At 44.3% G+C, this 22,076-nt stretch overlaps 1 protein-coding gene and 1 non-coding gene across 2 annotated transcripts in view; both read left to right on the top strand.

Moving 5' to 3' along the window:
• Positions 1-539: 539 nt before the first annotated feature.
• Positions 540-611, top strand: trnaa-cgc. Its single transcript has one exon. It is a non-coding gene; the product is annotated as a tRNA-Ala (tRNA).
• A 166-nt stretch (positions 612-777) lies between these two features.
• The window catches only part of LOC121567769 (CMP-N-acetylneuraminate-beta-galactosamide-alpha-2,3-sialyltransferase 4), a 44,515-nt gene continuing 23,216 nt past the window's right edge, over positions 778-22,076 (top strand). Inside the window, exon 1 of the mRNA XM_041878030.2 lies at positions 778-1,070. The gene's annotated coding sequence lies outside the window, so the exon portion shown is untranslated. The remainder of the gene's footprint in view (positions 1,071-22,076) is intronic.

The raw sequence follows: 22,076 nt of genomic DNA, 5'->3' as shown, positions 1-22,076 counted from the left end.
GGCACAGTAAAAGGGGAGAACGTCATTCTGGACAGTTCTTTACTTGGGTAGACCAGATTCCTGGGGCTGTATGTATTAAGTGTCTCAGAGTCGGAGTGCTGATTTAGGATCAGTTTAGCCTTTTAGACCACAATGAACAAGATTGAATGGACAGGGGCAACCTGATCCTAGATCAGCACTCCTAGTCTGAGACTCTTGATACATACAGCCCCATGCCCCAGGTTTCAAAGTATCAGAAAGTAGTTGATCATCCATTCACTCATCCATCACCCACACAACTAAAGTCTCATCCATCAGAGGTCAACTGTTTGCTTTGGCTGTGTGGAGGGAGAGAGCCTGAGTCCAGCACATTTACTGCACTTCGAAAAGTACAGGTTGCTACTCCAACCCGTATGACCACCATCTAAACCACAGCTCTGAGTCCATTTCCATGCTGTTGGTGGATGAAATTGTTTGTAGTTCACAGAAAAAAGCACATTTAGTTTTACTTAACTTCAGAACTTATTAAAATATGTATATCAGCATTAAATCAATCAAATGCCGTGTAGCTCAGTTGGTAGAGCATGGCGTTCGCAACGCTAGGGTTGTGGGTTCGATTCCCACGGGGGGCCAGTATGAAAATGTATGCACTCACTAACTGTAAATCGCTCTGGATAAGAGCGTCTACTAAAATGTAAATGATGGATCCTTTTGTGATGGTTTGTCTCAAGAACTGCATGCGCTGCGCATGCGTCAAAAATATTTTTTAAAAGGGTACGCGTTGTACTAACTACATTCCAATGGAACGTGCACTCTGCCTGCGGAGTTAGCAACCAGTTAGATTATTGCCAACCAATTATTAATTTGCTATGAAAAATGTATTTGCTTCTTAAATGTGGTATGTGACCATATGTTTTCAAGTCGCGTAGGCCTAATCAATGAAAGGGATCCCACGGCGCCTCCCATTCGGCGCATAAAAACGCCTATGTCTTGCATCTCAAAGATAGCGCTTAACGTTACTAACGTTTGCTTACTTGCCTATGCTATTCTGCTTGTGCTTCGGATTGCCAAATGTGTTAACTACATTGCTGGTAAGTGAATTTACATTTGCTTTTTCAAGCTTTTTTCCTAGCAACCACAGCTGCCAAATACCTGAGCTAGCTGGCTAATTTTAATCATTCAGAAAATAGCGGTTGCATGCCCAGCAATCGCATAGAGAGGCAACTCAAATATATCTGTTTTATTTTAAAATGTTAATTTACTTAAAAGTGTATACTTTTCTGAAAACATTAACTTACTTTGACATCTGTTTGCGAATGGCTTTGTTTATCATAGGATTTATACTTTGTAGCTAATAACCAATTTGTCGATTTGATGCTGTTGGTTGGTTGGCAAGTTACAGCACATCAATTGAGGCACACTCAACTTGGTCATCTTTTTAAATAAATAATGAACACAACAATATTTTGTTGGAAATACTTTCCAAAAATTAAAAGTGAAAAACAAGTGCAACAAGGCTGTTTGATGGATTCACAATTGTTCTAGGAATGTTTGCAGAATGGTTGTGGAATTTGTAACATTGAAAATGCAGTCAGGGATGGTGGAAGATGTTTTCCTTTCATTTTAACCTTCCTATAATTTCCCTGAACAGTGTGTTGACAGATTGTTGAGAGCGTCTAATCTGAGTTTGATTCCCCACATGCTGTCTGTCAGCAAGGACATGTCGTGAGTTGCCCCCTGCTGAAATGAAATCTGCCCCCTGAAATGGAGCGCAATGAGGTTGGCCTTGGCAGTTATGACTGTCCGCAAAATGTAATGCACGTTGAGCAACATGCAATGTCCATTGTGTTATATTCGGCTAAATCATTGTGTTTTGATTTTGAAAGAAGATAGCAAACTGGTGAAGCTCCACACAACAGGGAAAATGTAATACACTCGTAGGCTATATTTTTACTAACAGTCCTCTTCTCCTTTATATTAATGACTTTAGTGTCCCCAGCAATCTTGGATTAGGCATTATAAAAAACGGATCAATTTATAGGCCTATAGTAAATAAATAGTCATTTAGCAGATGCTGTTATCCAGGAGCAATTAGGGTTAAGTGCCTTGCTCAAGGGCACATCGACAGATTTTTCACCTAGTCGGCTCAGGGATTAGAACCAGTGACCTTTCGGTTACTGGCACAACGCTCTTAACCACTAAGCCACCTGCCGCCCATAGTGTTATACAGCAACACACACAGTGGGCATTGTGTTATTTCTTAAGTGCCGGTGGGCTGTCTTTATTGGATGAGTTGCCCTCTGCCCATCTGGCTATCTACCATTCTGATCCTCACAGTTGAATTAAACAAACTCACATCAGTCCTCTGGACAGCACACTATGGCTGTGTTTATTACACAGGCAACCAACAGATCAGAATTGGACTGCCTGTGTAAACACAGCCTAAATCAATGTGCAAAGGTTGCATTGGGGAGTTGACTCACCCACTGGGGAGCAAGGATCAATTTAGCAAAAAAAAATGTATGCTCCTTACTTGTCAGTGTCCAAACGGGACATTATTTGTATTTTTACCTAAACATGCAAAGACCATCAGATAGAATGCATAGCAAGCAGTGCACTGGGTTAGTTAGAGATTTGATTAAATGTAACAGAACAGATTAACTGGAATGACATTCACTCACATGATGGGTTGCCAAAGATAACTAACTAAAAGTCACACCCCCAATAAGTCAAGAATATGACCGCATTGGGGAATATGTCACTATGCTTCTATGGCTATCTGCACCATGCCACTGCCTATTTCATTTGTTCAGTTAGCAAACAAGACATCTCATAATCCAGTGCCTTTATTACAGTTAACACACCTACACTGCTCAAAAAAATTAAGGGAACACTAAAATAACACATCCTAGATCTGAATGAATGAAATAATCTTGTTAAATACTTTTTTCTTTACATAGTTGAATGTGCTGACAACAAAATCACACAAAAATTATCAATGGAAATCAAATTTATCAACCCATGGAGGTCTGGATTTGGAGTCACCCTCAAAATTAAAGTGGAAAACCACACTACAGGCTGATCCAACTTTGATGTAATGTCCTTAAAACAAGTCAAAATGAGGCTCAGTAGTGTGTGTGTGGCCTCCATGTGCCTGTATGACCTCCCTACAACGCCTGGGCATGCGCCTGATGAGGTGGCGGATGGTCTCCTGAGGGATCTCCTCCCAGACCTGGACTAAAGCATCCGCCAACTCCTGGACAGTCTGTGGTGCAACGTTGCATTGGTGGATGGAGCGAGACATGATGTCCCAGATGTGCTCAATTGGATTCAGGTCTGGGGAACGGGCGGGCCAGTCCATAGCATCAATGCCTTCCTCTTGCAGGAACTGCTGACACACTCCAGCCACATGAGGTCTAGCATTGTCTTGCATTAGGAGGAACCCAGGGCCAACCGCACCAGCATATGGTCTCACGAGGGGTCTGAGGATCTCATCTCAGTACCTAATGGCAGTCAGGCTACCTCTGGCGAGCACATGGAATGCCACCCCACACCATGACTGACCCACCGCCAAACCGGTCATGCTGGAGGATGTTGCAGGCAGCAGAACGTTCTCCACGGCGTCTCCAGACTCTGTCACGTCTGTCACGTGCTCAGTGTGAACCTGCTTTCATCTGTGAAGAGCACAGGGCGCCAGTGGCGAATTTGCCAATCTTGGTGTTCTCTGGCAAATGCCAAACGTCCTGCACGGTGTTGGGCTGTAAGCACAACCCCCACCTGTGGACGTCGGCCCTCATTCCACCCTCATGGAGTCTGTTTCTGACCGTTTGAGCAGACACATGCACATTTGTGGCCTGCTGGAGGTCATTTTGCAGGGCTCTGGCAGTGCTCCTCCTGCTCCTCCTTGCACAAAGGCGGAGGTAGCAGTCCTGCTGCTGGGTTGTTGCCCTCCAACGGCCTCCTCCACGTCTCCTGATGTACTGGCCTGTCTCCTGGTAGCGCCTCCATGCTCTGGACACTACGCTGACAGACACAGCAAACCTTCTTGCCACAGCTCACATTGATGTGCCATCCTGGATGAGCTGCACTACCTGAGCCATTTGTGTGGGTTGTAGACTCTGTCTCATGCTACCACTAGAGTGAAAGCACCGCCAGCATTCAAAAGTGACCAAAACATCAGCCAGGAAGCATAGGAACTGAGAAGTGGTCTGTGGTCACCACCTGCAAAACCAGTCCTTTATTGGGGGTGTCTTGCTAATTGCCTATAATTTCCACCTGTTGTCTATTCCATTTGCACAACAGCATGTGAAATGTATTGTCAATCAGTGTTGCTTCCTAAGTGGACAGTTTGATTTCACAGAAGTGTGATTGACTTGGAGTTACATTGTGTTGTTTAAGTGTTCCCTTTATTTTTTTGAGCAGTGTATATTGTAGCTATAAAAATGCAAAATGGTCTCTCAGCCTCATGGCAAAATGGGTAGAATAGCATAAACTGCACATTTTCCTCTTTGCCCTATGACAAAATGTGTACAATTGCAGGAAGTTACCTCCCGGCTCCGCCTACCGACATACTAACCACTAAGCTACCTGGGGCGGCAGGTAGCTTAGTGGTTAAGAGCGTTGTGCCAGTAACCGAAAGGTCGCTGGTTCTAATCCCCAAACCAACTAGGTGAAAGATCTGTCGATGTACCCTTGAGCAAGGCACTTAACCCTAATTGCTCCTGTAAGTCACTCTGGATAAGAGTGTCTGCTAAATGACTAAAATGTAAATGTATTAAGGAAAACAAGAACAAAGAGAGAATTCAGCAGACAGAGTGGGAGGGTCGTCACGCCACCCAAATGTATACAAGCCAACCCACCAACAAAGTTTTGGCTACACCACTGATCCATGCCCACTTCATTCACCATACTACTCATTTGGTGTAGGATGGCTGGTAGCCTGGTAAAGGGCGGCGTTATCAAAGAACAGAATACAATACAAGTAGCGATGCCAATTGTCTCAATAGACTGGCAATCACAAGGGTTTCCTGGCTACAGTGGAATCATTTATTATTGTGTTATCTCGTAATAGGCATAGGCCTGTCTCATCTATAGGTTTCCTCATTCTACAGCCATGATAAGATATCCAAGTTTTGATCTATTTATACGTATGCATATCATTTTGGAACCAACAAACCAATATGGGAAATGGTTAACCCATGTGGTTTGTCACAACATCGGTGCATCATGTTTGTGCAGACTACATTTTCTTAAAAAATGAAGGTTTGTTATAACATTGTAATAAGACATAAGAAGTAGGCTAAGCAATGTACTGTGTCAGACCAGAATGATACTTAGCCTAGGGATGCAGACTTGCTCTGTACAGTAGACTACATGGGTTTGTCTTTTTTAGTGTGATGCTAAGTTTGCACAGTGACAAAATGCCACACCACAGAGCCCAGGGAACTGGAGAGAAAATATGCTGTCCTGCTGAAACTTTATCTTCTCAGTCAGGGAGTCATCTGTTGTTAGCCTAACTCAGGAACATGATGGCATCACTCTCCAAGCGTCCTCCATTATGTTATGCCTAATGTTAAAAGGAAAGGCTGTTCTTGGTGTTGCTGCATTACCTCATTCTTCACTCTCCTCTGAGGCCCTCCGGTTGTGTTCGTGACCCATCGTTTGTTTCTCTCAATGTAACGTACAGGGTGTGGCTCGCAGTGATGATTAGGATAAGTCTGGTGTCTCTCGCAAAGTAGTGTTCCTTTTACTTCTTTGGAAGAGCTGTTCAGTTAAAAAGGCCCCTGTTTTTCAGATACAAAGCACCCTGTTCAGACCTTACCTAGCCTAATGCATACTTGAAAGCTTTTTCTCCCATAAAAGCACAGTCATAACATTACTGTTAGGCTATTTTCCAAAGTTGCCTGGCATGGCTGGATATGTTGCATTGTTTTGTTTTATGGATTGAGTTGTGTGAGCTGAATACATGCACAAATGGCTTTGTTTTATTCAGGATTGAGAGAAATCAGATGGCCAGTAATTTTCGGATTAGAAGGTAATGTTCCTTCAGCATATTTTCATATTGACTGAAGGATCAAGGCCTGTAGCCTTCTTGCTAATATTAGCAAGATACTAAAATAAGTAGGCCTAATGATGATAATCAAACAATTTCAACTAATGTGTTCTAATGGTTTATTACAGATTATTATTATTATTTATAAATAATATATAAACTAATAATAAACAGCCCAACTACTTATAAACCCTTTGTAAATCATTCATAAAGTAGGCTATACCTTAATGTAAAGCGTTGTTACCAGCTTCCATCCCCAAGCCATTAGACTGCTAAATAGCTAACTAAATAGCTAACAAAAAGGCTACACGGACTATTTGAGTTGACTTTTGTATTTTTTTCTTATTTTTGCCCTGTCACTATGCACGCTCACAGGCCCTACACCCTACGCACACTGATACTACCACACACATACAAACACTCACGCCATCATTTGCTCACACACACATAATATGCTAATACTGTACATTTATACTGACTCTACACATACCCACTCACATGCAATCATCATACGCTGCTGCTACTCTGTTTATCATATATCCTGATGCCTAGTCACCATACCTCTATACATATCTACCTCTATCGATCCAGTATCCCTGCACATTGTAAATATGGTACTGAAACTGACCCTGTATATAGTATGCTTACTTACTTTATCGTGTTCTTCTTATTTTTATATCTTGTGTGTTTTTGTTCTACCTTGTTACTTTTAGTATTACATTGTTATTGATTACTGCATTGTTGGGGTTAGAGCTTGCAGGAAAGGCATTTCACTGTACTTGTGCATATGACATTGAAACTTAAGTAGACTTACAGAATAATGCTTATCTCAAAATGTAGCAGTTATTTTTCCCATGAAAGTAATTTCTCTCAGTTAAAGACTTAATCTCAAATCCAATAATATTGGCCTATCATTTCACGTTGCATGACTCCTTAGGGAGACTATTGACATGTTTAGCTCTGCTGTGTTTGAGTTCGCCTCAGCCTGGCCAAACAGCCTAGCTCCCATCCACAGGTAGAGCACTTACAGTAAAGTCGGAAAAAATATCAGCGGTAGCTGTGTGGTGCCTCAGACAGCCCTGGATCGGAACCCCTACAAGTATGCTAAGGGGCCTGAAGACTTGGGCCTCTGCCAGCCCCACTGTATCCTACCCAGCGCTTGACCCTCTCTTCTCCCAGGCTGCTCCCCACATGCCACACAGACAGTCATTGTACTGCCTCTGAGGACCTGTGCCTCCTGCTCAGAGCAGGCATGTGGAGCTGGTTAGAGCTCCCTCAATGAAGTCCTCTCACACTCTGCGTCATGGAAAAGAGCACTGGGGCGCATATATGCAAGAGTTGTCAGGTAGCATTTGGCACCGTTGGTTAGGCCTATACAATGCTTATCTTTTTCATTGATTACTCTAGTACTCATGTCGACTATTTTCATTATCACTCATTTTGTTATCATGTAATTGTATAAATCATAGTGCTTAAAACTGTGGAATTAGCCAGACCAGACTATTCAAAGCTTTTTCATAATTTCCCCTCCAATCATATGCTTATTTCATGATTACAATTTAGCAGGCTACCCTGTTAATAAAGATGACGTAGCCTAAGGTAAAATAGTGGGAAACTTTAAAAACATTGGTCAAAGATAGCCTGGTTGCGTCTCTGTTCAGCTATTACATTCCACTCCTTGTAGGCCTACTCCATCTCATTTGCCAAAGACACAATGAGTGGAATGTTACAGATACTGGTACCCAGACTAGGTCAATCAGTCTATATCTTCATAACTTCCTTGTTGGTTGATAATCCAAATTGATGAATGGAACAATCATGTGTGCCTGACTTTGTCTGTTTGAGTGTCAGTGATTCTGTGGGTCTCTGTTCACATGTGAGTTTGCCTATGGAGGAGGAGGAGAGGGAGTTATGTGATTGTGGACAGTATGACGTTGGCATTTTGGTTACAACTTAAAGACAGTGCTAAATGTGCTTCACAATTGTGCTTACTCAAGGGCGGAACGGTTAGCATTGGAATTCGGGTTAATTTTAAGCCACTTGGTAAATGATTCAATTTGGTTATGGTTTGATGGTCAGTTTGCCTATTAATGATTTGTGAGTCAGAATCATGTTTAGAAATACCAATGAAAGATAGTAGGTTGAATGATGAGATCACAGCATGCTGCACTTAAAGTTGAGGAATGATCATGTTCTTAGCATGGAGATAAAGCAAGCATCCTTTCTTACTGTTTTCTGCCAGTCATGCACTCAGTTTGACAATTTCTAATACCGGTTGTCGTCATTGTATAAGCCACTATTGAGGATATTCTCTTCTTATAGTCATACATTTGATTACCACATCAGTTACCACTTTATATCGTTCTCCATTGTCTTAATCATCTCCTTTGTTTTACAGGGAGGTACAAGATGTCTCAACACATCCACATATATTTTAGCTTTACAAATGCTAAATGGTCTCTCAGCCTCATGGAAAAATGTGTAGAATAGCATGAACTGCACATTTTCCTCTTTGCCCTATGACAAATGTGTACAATTGCAGGAAGTTAGCTGTGTTCACAAACAAAAAATACATATATTTTTTGGGGGGCCCACTGTCACGAACCGGCTCGTAGCCCGTAAGAAATAGGGAGACAACGTGGAGATAAGGAATAACAAAATATATTTATTAACTAAAGCAAACTATATACAATTAATGGTGTGTGTAGTCAGTAATCAGTAGTGTAAGTGAGTGGATGCCCACCGACATCCTATTAAGGAAAACAAGAACAAAGAGAGAATTCGGCAGACAGAGTGGGAGGGTCGTCACACCACCCAAATGTATACAAGCCAACCCACCAACAAAGTTTTGGCTACACCACTGATCCATGCCCACTTCATTCACCATACTACTCATTTGGTGTAGGATGGCTGGTAGCCTGGTAAAGGGCGGCGTTATCAAAGAACAGAATACAATACAAGTAGCGATGCCAATTGTCTCAATAGACTGGCAATCACAAGGGTTTCCTGGCTACAGTGGAATCATTTATTATTGTGTTATCTCGTAATAGGCATAGGCCTGTCTCATCTATAGGTTTCCTCATTCTACAGCCATGATAAGATATCCAAGTTTTGAACTATTTATACGTATGCATATCATTTTGGAACCAACAAACCAATATGGGAAATGGTTAACCCATGCAGAAAGGCAAAGGTATGAGATTTAAGCTATCGACAGGGCTTTGATTGGTTATAGGACTGCTCAATAATATACAGTGCCTTCAGTAAATATTCAGACCCCTTGACTCGTTCCACATTTTGTTTCGTTTCAGCCTTATTCTAAAATGGATAAAATATAGAAAAATCTTCAGCAATCTACACACTATACCCCATAATGACAAAGCGAAAACAGGTTTTTTGAAATGTTTGCAAATGTATTACAAATAAAAAACAGAAATACCTTATTTACATAAGTATTCAGACCCTTTGCTATGAGACTCGAAATTGAGCTCTGGTTCCTCTGTGGAGATGGGAGAACCTTCTAGAAGGACAACCATCTCTGCAGCACTCCCGCGATCAGGCCTTTTATGGTAGAGTGGCCAGACGGAAGCCACTCCTCAGTAAAAGGCACATGACAACTCACTTGGAGTTTGCCAAAATACTCTCTGTGACACTCTGGCTCCATGGACTTTGATATTTGAGCCAGGGTTGTTCATTGTCATTGGTTTGGGTGTATTTCATTTGGTGGTGTTGGGGATGGGTGAGTTTCATTTTGTTTGTGTCTAGTGGTGATTGGTCTATGACTCCCAATCGGAGGTAACGAGTGTCAGCTGTCGGCTCGTTATCTCTGATTGGGAGCCATATATTCTGTGTGTTTTCTCCTTTGTTTGGTGGGTTATTGTTCCAGTGTTGTATGTTCTGTCGGTGTCACAGAGGACTTCACGTATCGTCATTTGTTGTTTTTTTCGTGGTTGCTTTAATTAAATAAAGTCATCATGTTCACTCCACGCGCTGCGTATTGGTCCGCTCCTTCAGACGATCGTGACAGAATAACCCACCAAAAAAGGACCAAGCAGCGCGTCCAGGAGCAAAGGGTCTGGACATGGGAGGAACTGTTGGACGGTAAAGGGTCCTGGACGTGGGAAGAAATCCTGGACGGCATGGATCGCCGTCCATGGAGCGAAACAGAGGAGAGGCGACGGAGAGAGGAGCAACGGCGTCGGCAGAGCCAACGTCGGAAGGACGAGAGGCAACCCCAAGAAATTTTTTGGGGGGGCACATGGCTTGGGCGACGGAGCAGCAGGAGGCTGCCACAAGGCAGAGTCAGAGGGCTGCCAGGTTAAGGGGGCTGACGGAGGCAGAGAAGGGACGGATTCAGTGGGCTACCAGGTCAAGGGGGCTACTGGGTAAAGCAGGGAAGGAAGGTGTTGAGGCACGGCGTGAGGTACTGGGGTGTGTAACCAGTTCGGTCCGGCCCGTTCCTAGTCCCGAGGTGCAGCCAGTAGTGTGTGTTCCCCGTACGGTACGGCCTGTTCCGGTCCCTCGCACTAAGTGTAAGGTGCGCGTCGCCAGCCCGGTTCGGCCTGTTCCTGCCATACGCACCAAGTATGCGGTGCGCGTCGCCAGCTCAGCCCGGCCTGTTCCTACTCCCCGCACCAGGGATACGGTGCGCTTCGCCAGCCCAGCCCGGCCTGTTCCTACTCCACGCACCAGGGATACGGTGCGCTTCGCCAGCCCAGCCCGGCCTGTTCCTACTCCACGCACCAGGGATACGGTGCGCCGCCAGCCCGGCCCGGCCTGTTCCGGCCACTCGCACCAGGGATACGGTGCGCGTCGCCAGCCCCGCCCGGCCTGTTCCTGCTCTCCGCACTAGGCGTGAGGTGAGTCCCCAGGGTCCAGCATGCCCTGTTCCGGCTCCCCGCACTAGGCGTTATGGGAGTCCCCAGGGTCCAGCATGCCCTGTTCCGACTCCCCGCACTAGCCCTGAGATGCGTGTCCTCAGCCCGGTACCTCCAGTTCCGGCACCACGCATCAGGCCTACGGTGCGTCCCCCAGGGCCAAGCATGCCCTGTTGCTGCTTCCCGCACTAGCCCTGAGATGCGTGTCCTCAGCCCGGTACCTCCAGTTCCGGCACCACGCACCAGGCCTACGATGCGCCTCAGACGGCCAGAGTCTGCCGTCTGCCCAACGGGGCCTGAACTGCCCGTCTGCCCAAAGCCTGCAAAGCCGCCCGTCTGCCATGAGCCATCAGAGCCGTCCGCCAGACCGGAGCCGCTAGAGCCTTCCGCCAGACAGGATCAGCCAGAGCCTTCCGCCAGACAGGAGCCGCTAGAGCCTTCCGCCAGACAGGATCAGCCAGAGCCTTCCGCCAGACAGGATCAGCCAGAGCCTTCTGCCAGACAGGATCAGCCAGAGCCTTCTGCCAGACAGGATCAGCCAGAGCCTTCTGCCAGACAGGATCAGCCAGAGCCTTCCGCCAGACAGGATCAGCCAGATCCGTCAGTCGGCCATGAGCAGCCAGATCCGTCAGCCGGCCACGAGCAGCCAGATCCGTCAGCCAGCCATGAGCAGCCAGATCCGTCAGCCAGCCACGAGCAGCCAGATCCGTTAGCCAGCCATGAGCAGCCAGATCTGTTAGCCAGCCATGAGCAGCCAGTTCCGTCAGCCAGCCATGAGCCGTCCAGCCAGGATCCGCCAGAGCCGTCCAGCCAGGATCCGCCAGAGCCGTCCAGCCGGGATCCGCCAGAGCCGTCCAACCGGGATCCGTCAGAGCCGTCCAGCCAGGATCCGCCAGCCAGCCAGGATCCGCCAGAGCCAGCCAGCCAGGATCCGCCATTTAGTCAGGTGCTGCCCCTTAGCTCGGTGTTGCTCCTTATCCTGTTGCTGTCCCTTATCCTGGTGCTGTCCCTTAGCCTGGTACTGCCCCTTAGTCCGGTACTGCCCCTTAGTCCGGTACTGCCCGTAGTCCGGTGCTGCCCCTTAGTCCGGTGCTGCCCCTTAGCCCGGTGCTGCCCCTTGTCCCGGTGCTGCCCCTTATCCCGGTGCTGCCCCTTATCCCGGTGCTGCCCCTTAGGCCGATGCTGCCCCTTAGTCCGGTGTTGCCCCTTAGTCCAGGTGGGGTTAGTTGGAGGGTGGTCATTGGGAGGAGGCTACCGAAGCAGGTTGTGACTGTGGTGGGGTGGGGATCACGACCGGGGCCAGAGCCGCCACCGTGGACAGACGCCCACCCAGACCCTCCCCTAGTCCTGATATTGGTGCGCCCGGAGTTCGCACCTTTAGGGGGGGGTACTGTGACACTCTGGCTCCATGGACTTTGATATTTGAGCCAGGGTTGTTCATTGTCATTGGTTTGGGTGTATTTCATTTGGTGGTGTTGGGGATGGGTGAGTTTCATTTTGTTTGTGTCTAGTGGTGATTGGTCTATGACTCCCAATCGGAGGTAACGAGTGTCAGCTGTCGGCTCGTTATCTCTGATTGGGAGCCATATATATTCTGTGTGTTTTCTCCTTTGTTTGGTGGGTTATTGTTCCAGTGTTGTATGTTCTGTCGGTGTCACAGAGGACTTCACGTATCGTCATTTGTTGTTTTTTCGTGGTTGCTTTAATTAAATAAAGTCATCATGTTCACTCCACGCGCTGCGTATTGGTCCGCTCCTTCAGACGATCGTGACACTCTCAGACCATGAGAAACAAGATTCTCTGGTCTGATGAAACCAAGATTGAACTCTTTGGCCTGAATGCCAACCATCACTTCTGGAGGAAACCTGGCACCATCCCTACGGTGAAGCATGGTGGTGGCAGCATCATGCTGTGGGGATGTTTTTCAGCTGCAGGGACTGGGAGACTAGTCAGGATTGAGGCAAAGATGAATGGAGCAAAGTACAGAGAGATCCTTGATGAAAACCTGCTCCAAAGCGCTCAGGACCTCAGACTGGGCAATGACCCTAAGCACACAGCCAAGACAATGCAGGAGTGGCTTTGAGTGGCCCAGCCAGAGCCTGGACTTGAACCCGATCAAACATCTCTGGAGAGACTTGAAAATAGCTGTGCAGCGACGCTCCCCATCCAACCTGACAGAGTTTGAGAGGATCTGCAGAGAACAATGGGAGAAACTCCCCAAATACAGGTGTGCCAAGCTTGTAGCGTCATACCCAAGAAGACTCGATGAGACCAAAGGTGCTTCAACAAGTACTGAGTAAAGGGTCTGAATACTTGCGTAAATGTGATATTTCAGTGTTTTATTTTTAATAAATTAGCAACAATTTCTAAAAACCAGTTTTTGCTTTGTCATTATGGGGTATTGTGTGTAGGTTGATGAGGTGAAAAAAACAATTCAATCAATTTTAGAATAAGGCTGTAAAGTAACAAAATGTGGGAAAAGTCAAGAGGTCTGAATACTTTCCGAATGCACTGTGTATACACTACCATTCCAAAGGTTGGGGTCACTTAGAAAGGTCCTTGTTTTCGGAAGAAAATCAATTTTTTTTGTCCATTAAAATAACATCAAATTGATCAGAAATACAGTGTAGATATTGTTAATGTTGTAAATGGCAATTGAAGCTGGAAACGGCTGATTTTTAATGGAATATCTACATAGCCGTACAGAGGCCCATTATCAGCAACCATCAGTCCTGTGTTCCAATGACACGTTGTGTTTGCTATTCCAAGTTGATCATTTTAAAAGGTTAATTGATCATTAGAAAATCATTTTGCAATTATATTAGCACAACTGAAAACTGTTGTGCTGATTAAAGAAGCAATAAAACTGGCCTTCTTGAGACTAGTTGAGTATCTGGAGCATCAGCAATTGTGGGTTCGATTGCAGGCTCAAAATGGCCAGAAACAAATAACTTTCTTCTGAAACTCGTCAGTCTATTCTTATTCTGAGAAATGAAGGCTATTCCATGCGAGAAATTCCAAAGAAACTGAAGATCTTGTACAACGCTGTGTACTACTCCCTTCACAGAACAGCGCAAACTGGCTCTAACCAGAATAGAAAGAGGAGTGGGAGGCCCCGGTGCACAACTGAGCAAGAGGACGAATACATTAGTGTCTAGTTTGAGAAACAGACGCCTCACAGGTCCTCAACTGGCAGCTTCATTAAATAGTACCCGCAAAACACCAGTCTCAACGTCAACAGTGAAGAGGTGACTCCGGAATGCTGACGCTCTAGGCAGAGTTGCAAAGAAAAAGCCATATCTCAGACTGGCCAATAAAAAGAAAAGATGGGCAAAATAATACATATACTGGACAGAGGAAGATTGGAAAAAAGTTTTATGGACAGACAAATCAAAGTTTGAGTCGTTCGGATCACAAAGAAGAACATTTGTGAGACGCAGACCAAATGAAAAGATGCTGGAGGAGTGCTTGATGCCATCTGTCAAGCATGGTGGAGGAACATGTGATGGTCTGGGGCTGCTTTGGTTGTGGTAAAGTGGGAGATTTGTACAGGGTAAAAGGGATCTTGAAGGAAGGCTATCACTCCATTTTGCAATGCCATACCCTGTGGACAGCACTTGATTTAAGCCAATTTCCTCCTACAACAGGACAATGACCCAAAGCACAGCTCCAAACTATGCAGGAACATTTTAGGGAAGAAGCAGTCAGCTGGTATTCTGTCTATAATGGAGTGGCCAGCACTGTCACCGGATCTCAACCCTATTGAGCTGTTGTGGGAGCAGCTTGACCGTATGGTACGTAAGAAGTGCCCATCAAGCCAATCCAACTTGTGGAAGGTGCTTCAGGAAGCATGGGGTGAAATCTCTTCAGAATACCTCAACAAATTGACAATTAGAATGCCAAAGGTCTGCAAGGCTGTAATTGCTGCAAATGGAGGTTTCTTTGACACAAGCACACAATTATTATTTAAATTAAAAATCATTATTTCTAACCTTGTCAATGACTACATTTCCAAATCATATTGCTATATTTCCTATTCAAACTAATTTCATGTATGTTTTCATGGAAATCAAGGAAATTTCTATGTGACCCCAAACTTTTGAACGGTAGTGTGTATATACAGTACCAGTCAAAAGTTATGACACACCTACTCATTCAAGGGTTTTCCTTTCTTTTTGAGTATTTTCTACATTGTAGAATAATAGTGAAGACATCACAACTCCGAAATAACACATATGGAATCATGTAGTAGACAAAAAAGTGTTAAACAAATCAGAATACAGTGGGGAAAAAAAGTATTTAGTCAGCCACCAATTGTGCAAGTTCTCCAACTTAAAAAGATGAGAGAGGCCTGTAATTTTCATCATAGGTACACGTCAACTATGACAGACAAATTGAGAATTTTTTTTCCAGAAAATCACATTGTAGGATTTCTAATGAATTTATTTGCAAATTATGGTGGAAAATAAGTATTTGGTCACCTACAAACAAGCAAGATTTCTGGCTCTCACAGACCTGTAACTTCTTCTTTAAGAGGCTCCTCTGTCCTCCACTCGTTACCTGTATTAATGGCACCTGTTTGAACTTGTTATCAGTATAAAAGACACCTGTCCACAACCTCAAACAGTCACACTCCAAACTCCACTATGGCCAAGACCAAAGAGCTGTCAAAGGACACCAGAAACAAAATTGTAGACCTGCACCAGGCTGGGAAGACTGAATCTGCAATAGGTAAGCAGCTTGGTTTGAAGAAATCAACTGTGGGAGCAATTATTAGGAAATGGAAGACATACAAGACCACTGATAATCTCCTTCGATCTGGGGCTCCACGCAAGATCTCACCCCGTGGGGTCAAAATGATCACAAGAACGGTATGCACGCATGACATGCACGCATGACTGTAAGTCGCTTTGGATAAAAGCGTCTGCTAAATGGCATATTATTATTATTATCATTATTATTATTATTATTAACGGTGAGCAAAAATCCCAGAACCACACGGGGGGACCTAGTGAATGACCTGCAGAGAGCTGGGACCAAAGTAACAAAGCCTACCATCAGTAACACACTACGCCGCCAGGGACTCAAATCCTGCAGAGCAGGACGTGTCCCCCTGCTTAAGCCAGTACATGTCCAGGCCCGTCTGAAGTTTGCTAGAGTGCATTTGGATGATCCAGAAGAGGATTGGGAGAATGTCATATGGTCAGATGAAACCAAAATATAACTTTTTGGTAAAAACTCAACTCGTCGTGTTTGGAGGACAAAGAATGCTGAGTTGCATCCAAAGAACACCATACCTACTGTGAAGCATGGGGGTGGAAACATCATGCTTTGGGGCTGTTTTTCTGCAAAGGGACCAGGACGACTGATCCGTGTAAAGGAAAGAATGAATGAGGCCATGTATCGTGAGATTTTGAGTGAAAACCTCCTTCCATCAGCAAGGGCATTGAAGATGAAACGTGGCTGGGTCTTTCAGCATGACAATGATCCCAAACACACCGCCCGGGCAACGAAGGAGTGGCTTCGTAAGAAGCATTTCAAGGTCCTGGAGTGGCCTAGCCAGTCTCCAGATCTCAACCCCATAGAAAATCTTTGGAGGGAGTTGAAAGTCTGTGTTGCCCAGCGACAGTCCCAAAACATCACTGCTCTAGAGGAGATCTGCATGGAGGAATGGGCCAAAATACCAGCAACAGTGTGAAAACCTTGTGAAGACTTACAGAAAACGTTTGACCTGTGTCATTGCCAACAAAGGGTATATAACAAAGTATTGAGAAACTTTTGTTATTGACCAAATACTTATTTTCCACCATAATTTGCAAATAAATTCATTAAACATCCTACAATGTGATTTTCTGGATTTTTTTTCTTCTCATTTTGTCTGTCATAGTTGACGTGTACCTATGATGAAAATTACAGGCCTCTCTCATCTTTTTAAGTGGGAGAACTTGCACAATTGGTGGCTGACTAAATACTTTTTTTCCCCACTGTATGTGTCTTTTACTTGAAATCTGTGAAGTGTTACTTGGTCTGCAATCTGAGGTTCAGTTAACTCTAATGAACTTATCCTCTGCAGGATAGGTAACTTCCTTTCCTATTACGTCCTCATGAGAGCCAGTTTCATCATAGTGCTTGATGGTTTTTGCGACTGCACTTGAAGAACTTTCACATTTCTTGACATTTTCTGTATTGACTGACATTCATGTCTTAAAGTAATGACAGACTGTCATTTCTCTTTGCTTATTTGAGCTGTTCTTGCCATAATATGGACTTGGTCTTTTACCAAATAGGGCTATCTTCTGTATACCATCCCTACCTTGTCACAACACAACTGATTTGCTCAAATGCATTAAGAAGGAAATATATTCCACAAATTAACTTTTAAGAAGTCACACCTGTTAATTGAAATGCATATCAGGTGACTACCTCATGAAGCTGGTTGAGAGAATGCCAAGAGTATGCAAAGCTGTCATCAAGGCAAAGGGTGGCTATTTGAAGAATCTCAAATATATAATATATTTTGATTTGTTGAACACTTTTTTGGTTACTACATGATTCCATATGTGGTATTTCATAGTTGTGATGTCTTCGCTATAATTCTACAATGTAGAAAATAGTTTTAAAAAATAAATAAAAACCCTTGAATGAGTAGGTGTGTCCAAGCTGGTTGAGAGAATGCCAAGAGTGTTCTTCAAATAGCCACCGTTTGCCTTGATGACAGCTTTTGACACTCTTGGGATTCTCTCAACCAGCTTCACCTGGAATGCTTTTCCAACAGTCTTGAAGGAGTTCCCACATATGCTGAGCACCTGTTGGCTGCTTTTCCTTCACTCTGCCATCCGACTCATCCCAAACCATCTCAACTGGGTTGAGGTCGGGGGATTGTGGAGGCCAGGTCATCTGAATGAGTAGGTGTGTCCAAACTTTTGACATGTAGTGTGTATATACAGTGGGGAGAACAAGTATTTGATACACTGCCGATTTTGCAGGTTTTCCTACTTACAAAGCATGTAGAGGTCTGTCACATTGTATGATTTTTAAGTAATTAATTTGCATTTTATTGCATGACATAAGTATTTGATACATCAGAAAAGCAGAACTTAATATTTGGTACAGAAACCTTTGTTTGCAATTACAGAGATAATACGTTTCCTGTAGGTCTTGACCAGGTTTGCACACACTGCAGCAGGGATTTTGGCCCACTCCTCCATACAGACCTTCTCCAGATCCTTCAGGTTTCTGGGCTGTCGCTGGGCAATACGGACTTTCAGCTCCCTCCAAAGATGTTCTATTGGGTTCAGGTCTGGAGACTGGCTAGGCCACTCCAGGACCTTGAGATGCTTCTTACGGAGCCACTCCTTAGTTGCGCTGGCTGTGTATTTCGGGTCTTTGTCATGCTGGAAGACCCAGCCACGACCCATCTTCAATGCTCTTACTGAGGGAAGGAGGTTGTTGGCCAAGATCTTGCGATACATGGCCCCATCCATCCTCCCCTCAATACGGTGCAGTCGTCCTGTCCCCTTTGCAGAAAAGCATCCCCAAAGAATGATGTTTCCACCTCCATGCTTCACGGTTGGGATGGTGTTCTTGGGGTTATACTCATCTTTCTTCTTCCTCCAAACACGGCGGGTGGAGTTTAGACCAAAAAGCTCTATTTCTGTCTCATCAGACCACATAACCTTCTTCCATTCCTCCTCTGGATCATCCAGATGGTCATTGGCAAACTTCAGACGGGCCTGGACATGCGCTGGCTTGAGCAGGGGGACCTTGCGTGCGCTGCAGGATTTTAATCCATGACGGCGTAGTGTGTTACTAATGGTTTTCTTTGAGACTGTGGTTCAGCGCTCTTCCGGTCATTGACCAGGTCCTGCCGTGTAGTTCTGGGCTGATCCCTCACCTTCCTCATGATCATTGATGCCCCACAAGGTGAGATCTTGCATGGAGAACCAGACCGAGGGTGATTGACCGTCATCTTGAACTTCTTCCATTTTCTAATAATTGCGCCAACAGTTGTTGCCTTCTCACCAAGCTGCTTGCCTATTGTCCTGTAGCCCATCCCAGCCTTGTGCAGGTCTACAATTGTATCCCTGATGTCCTTACACAGCTCTCTGGTCTTGGCCATTGTGGAGAGGTTGGAGTCTGTTTGATTGAGTGTGTGGACAGGTGTCTTTTATACAGGTAACGAGTTCAAACAGGTGCAGTTAATACAGGTAATGAGTGGAGAACAGGAGGGCTTCTTAAAGAAAAACGAACAGGTCTGTGAGAGACGGAATTCTTACTGGTTGGTAGGTGATCAAATACTTATGTCATGCAACAAAATGCAAATTAATTATTAAAAAATCATACAATGTGATTTTCTGGATTTTTGTTTTAGATTCCGTCTCTCACAGTTGAAGTGTACCTTCGATAAAAATTACAGACCTCTACATGCTTTGTAAGTAGGAAAACCTGCAAAATCGGCAGTGTATCAAATACTTGTTCTCCCCACTGTATATACATTTTATCCAAATCGACTTACAGTCATGCATGTATACATTTTACGTATGGGTGGTCCCGGGAATCGAACCCACTACAATCGAACCCACTACCCTGGCGTTCACTAAACCCTAAACCTCAACTAAATCTTGTAATGAATAATGTGGATATTGAGCAAGTTGAGGTGCCTAAACTGCTTGGAGTAACCCTGGATTGTAAACTGTCATAGTCAAAACATATTGATACAACAGTAGCTAAGATGGGGAGAAACCTGTCCATAATAAAGTCGTACTCTGCCTTCTTAACAACACTATCAACAAGGCAGGTCCTACAGGCCCTAGTTCTGTCGCACCTGGACTACTGTTCAGTCGTGTGGTCAGGTGCCACAAAGAGGGACTTAGGAAACTTACAATTGGCTCAGGACAGGGCAGCACGGCTGGCCCTTAAAAGTACACGGGGAGCTAACATTAATGACATGCATGTCAATCTCTCATGGCTCAAAGTGGAAGAGAGATTGACTTCATAACTACTTGTTTTTGTAAGAAGTGTTGACAAGCTGTCTGTTTAAACTACTAGCACACAGCTCGGACACCCATGCATACCCCACAAGACATGCCACCAGAGGTCTCTTCACAATCCCCAAGTCCAGAACAGACTATGGGAGGCGCACAGTACTACATAGAGCCATGACTACATGGAACTCTATTCCACATCAGGTAATCGATGCAAGCAGTTGAATCAGCTTAAAATACAATCAGGTAAAAATACACTTTATGGAACAGCGGGGACTGTGAAGAGACACACACAAAGGTACAGACACACGCATACACACACAAGGTCTAGCACATGCACTCTACACACACGTACATTGTAATATTGTTGTATGGTGGTATTATACATTTTGTATTGTAGATATGTAGTGGTGTAATAATGTTATATGATGTACTGTTTTATCTTTTGTTTTGTATGTAATGTAAGTGCCTTAATGTGTTTGGACCCCAGGAAGACTAGCTGCTGCCTTGACAACAGCTAATGGGGATCACTAATAAATACAAATACAATACAAAAAACGGACACTAGGGGCTTGTGTTCCTATGCTTGTTTTCTTAGCTATTTTCTTTTACAATAGCTGTGCATTCAATCACACAGTGACCACACATCCTAATCCTGCGCCACCCATACTCCTTTCAAAACAGCTTCAGTCTATTAAGGTGAACTGAAAGAGAGACCGACACCCCAAAGGAGTGCTACTACTGTGAAAGAGCAGTTTGTTTAGCTGGTGGAGGCTCAAGTCTCTCAGAACCTGGGTTAAGTCCACAACGAGAGCCTGTTGTGGTTTGAAAAGATAATGTGGTCTTTGCTCCGCCACACTCTGCCAGGTTGGGCATGCATGATTGACACCAGCTCTATTTAACTGTTGTTGCTAAGCAAAAACTAACACACATCTTACATGGATATATTTAATTGTCAATGTATTGTTCCAAATGTAAAAACAACATCTATAGTTGAGTGAAGTGTTTATTTTGTTTTCAAAATGAACGACCTGTCAGGCTGGGCAAACCGTCATATGATTCTGAACAATGACAATGGGGGTTGTGGTCAGATTATGTCCAGAGACGGGGAGTCCGTGGAAGATCTGTGTCCATGTCTGTCTGTCTGAATGAATGACTGATGTGATTGACATCAGTGACCTATAATCTCATTCAGTCCGTTATCTAAACTCGGCCACTCCAAAGCACAATTTAAAGGAGCAGATTGCGGTGAGCTATATGCAACGGTGTGGGATTGAAAATGTCCCTGGATGGTGATGATGAAGTGTCATCACTCCCGTTCATCCTCTTACTGATCTGACCTCTCTCTCTCTCTCTCTCTCTCTCTCTCTCTCTCTCTCTCTCTCTCTCTCTCTCTCTCTCTCTCTCTCTCTCTCTCTCTCTCTCTCTCTCTCTCTCTCTCTCTCTCTCTCTCTCTCTGTCTCTCTCTCTCTCTCTCTCTCTCTCTCTCTCTCTCTCTCTCTCTCTCTCTCTCTCTCTCTCTCTCTCAATTCAAAGGGCTATTTTGGCATGGGAAACATATGTTTACATTGCCAAAGCAAGTGAAATAGATAATAAAACAATTAATAAACAGTAAACATTACACTCACAAAAGTTCCAAAGGAATAGAGACATTATTATTATGGCTATATGCAGTGTTGTAACAATGTGCAAATAGGTAAAGTACAAAAGGGAAAATAAATATAAATATGGATTGTATTTACAATGGTGTTTGTTCTTCACTGGTTGCCCTTTTCTCGTGGCAACAGGTCACAAATGTAGCTGCTGTGATGGCACACTGTGGTATTTCATCCAATAGATATGGGAGTTTATCAAAATTGGATTTGTTTTCAAATTCTTTGTGGGTCTGTGTAATCTGACATATGTGTCTCTATTATGGTCATACATTTGGCAGGAGGTTAGGAAGTGCAGCTCTGTTTCCACCTAATTTTGTGGGCAGTGTGCACATAGCCTGTCTTCTCTTGAGAGCCAGGTCCGCCTACGGCGGCCTCTCTCAATAGCAAGGCTATGCTCACTGAGTCTGTACATACACTACCAGTCCAAAGTTTGGACACACCTACTCATTCAAGGGTTTTTATTTATTTTTTAAAACTATTTTCTACATTGTAGAATTATAGCGAAGACATCACAACTATGAAATACCAC

This window comes from Coregonus clupeaformis, chromosome 6 (genome assembly GCF_020615455.1).
Source record: "Coregonus clupeaformis isolate EN_2021a chromosome 6, ASM2061545v1, whole genome shotgun sequence".
In the NCBI taxonomy this organism is placed as follows: domain Eukaryota; kingdom Metazoa; phylum Chordata; class Actinopteri; order Salmoniformes; family Salmonidae; genus Coregonus; species Coregonus clupeaformis.
Note: the sequence above shows the minus strand (reverse complement) of the source record. Positions and strands in the feature narration are given on the sequence as shown.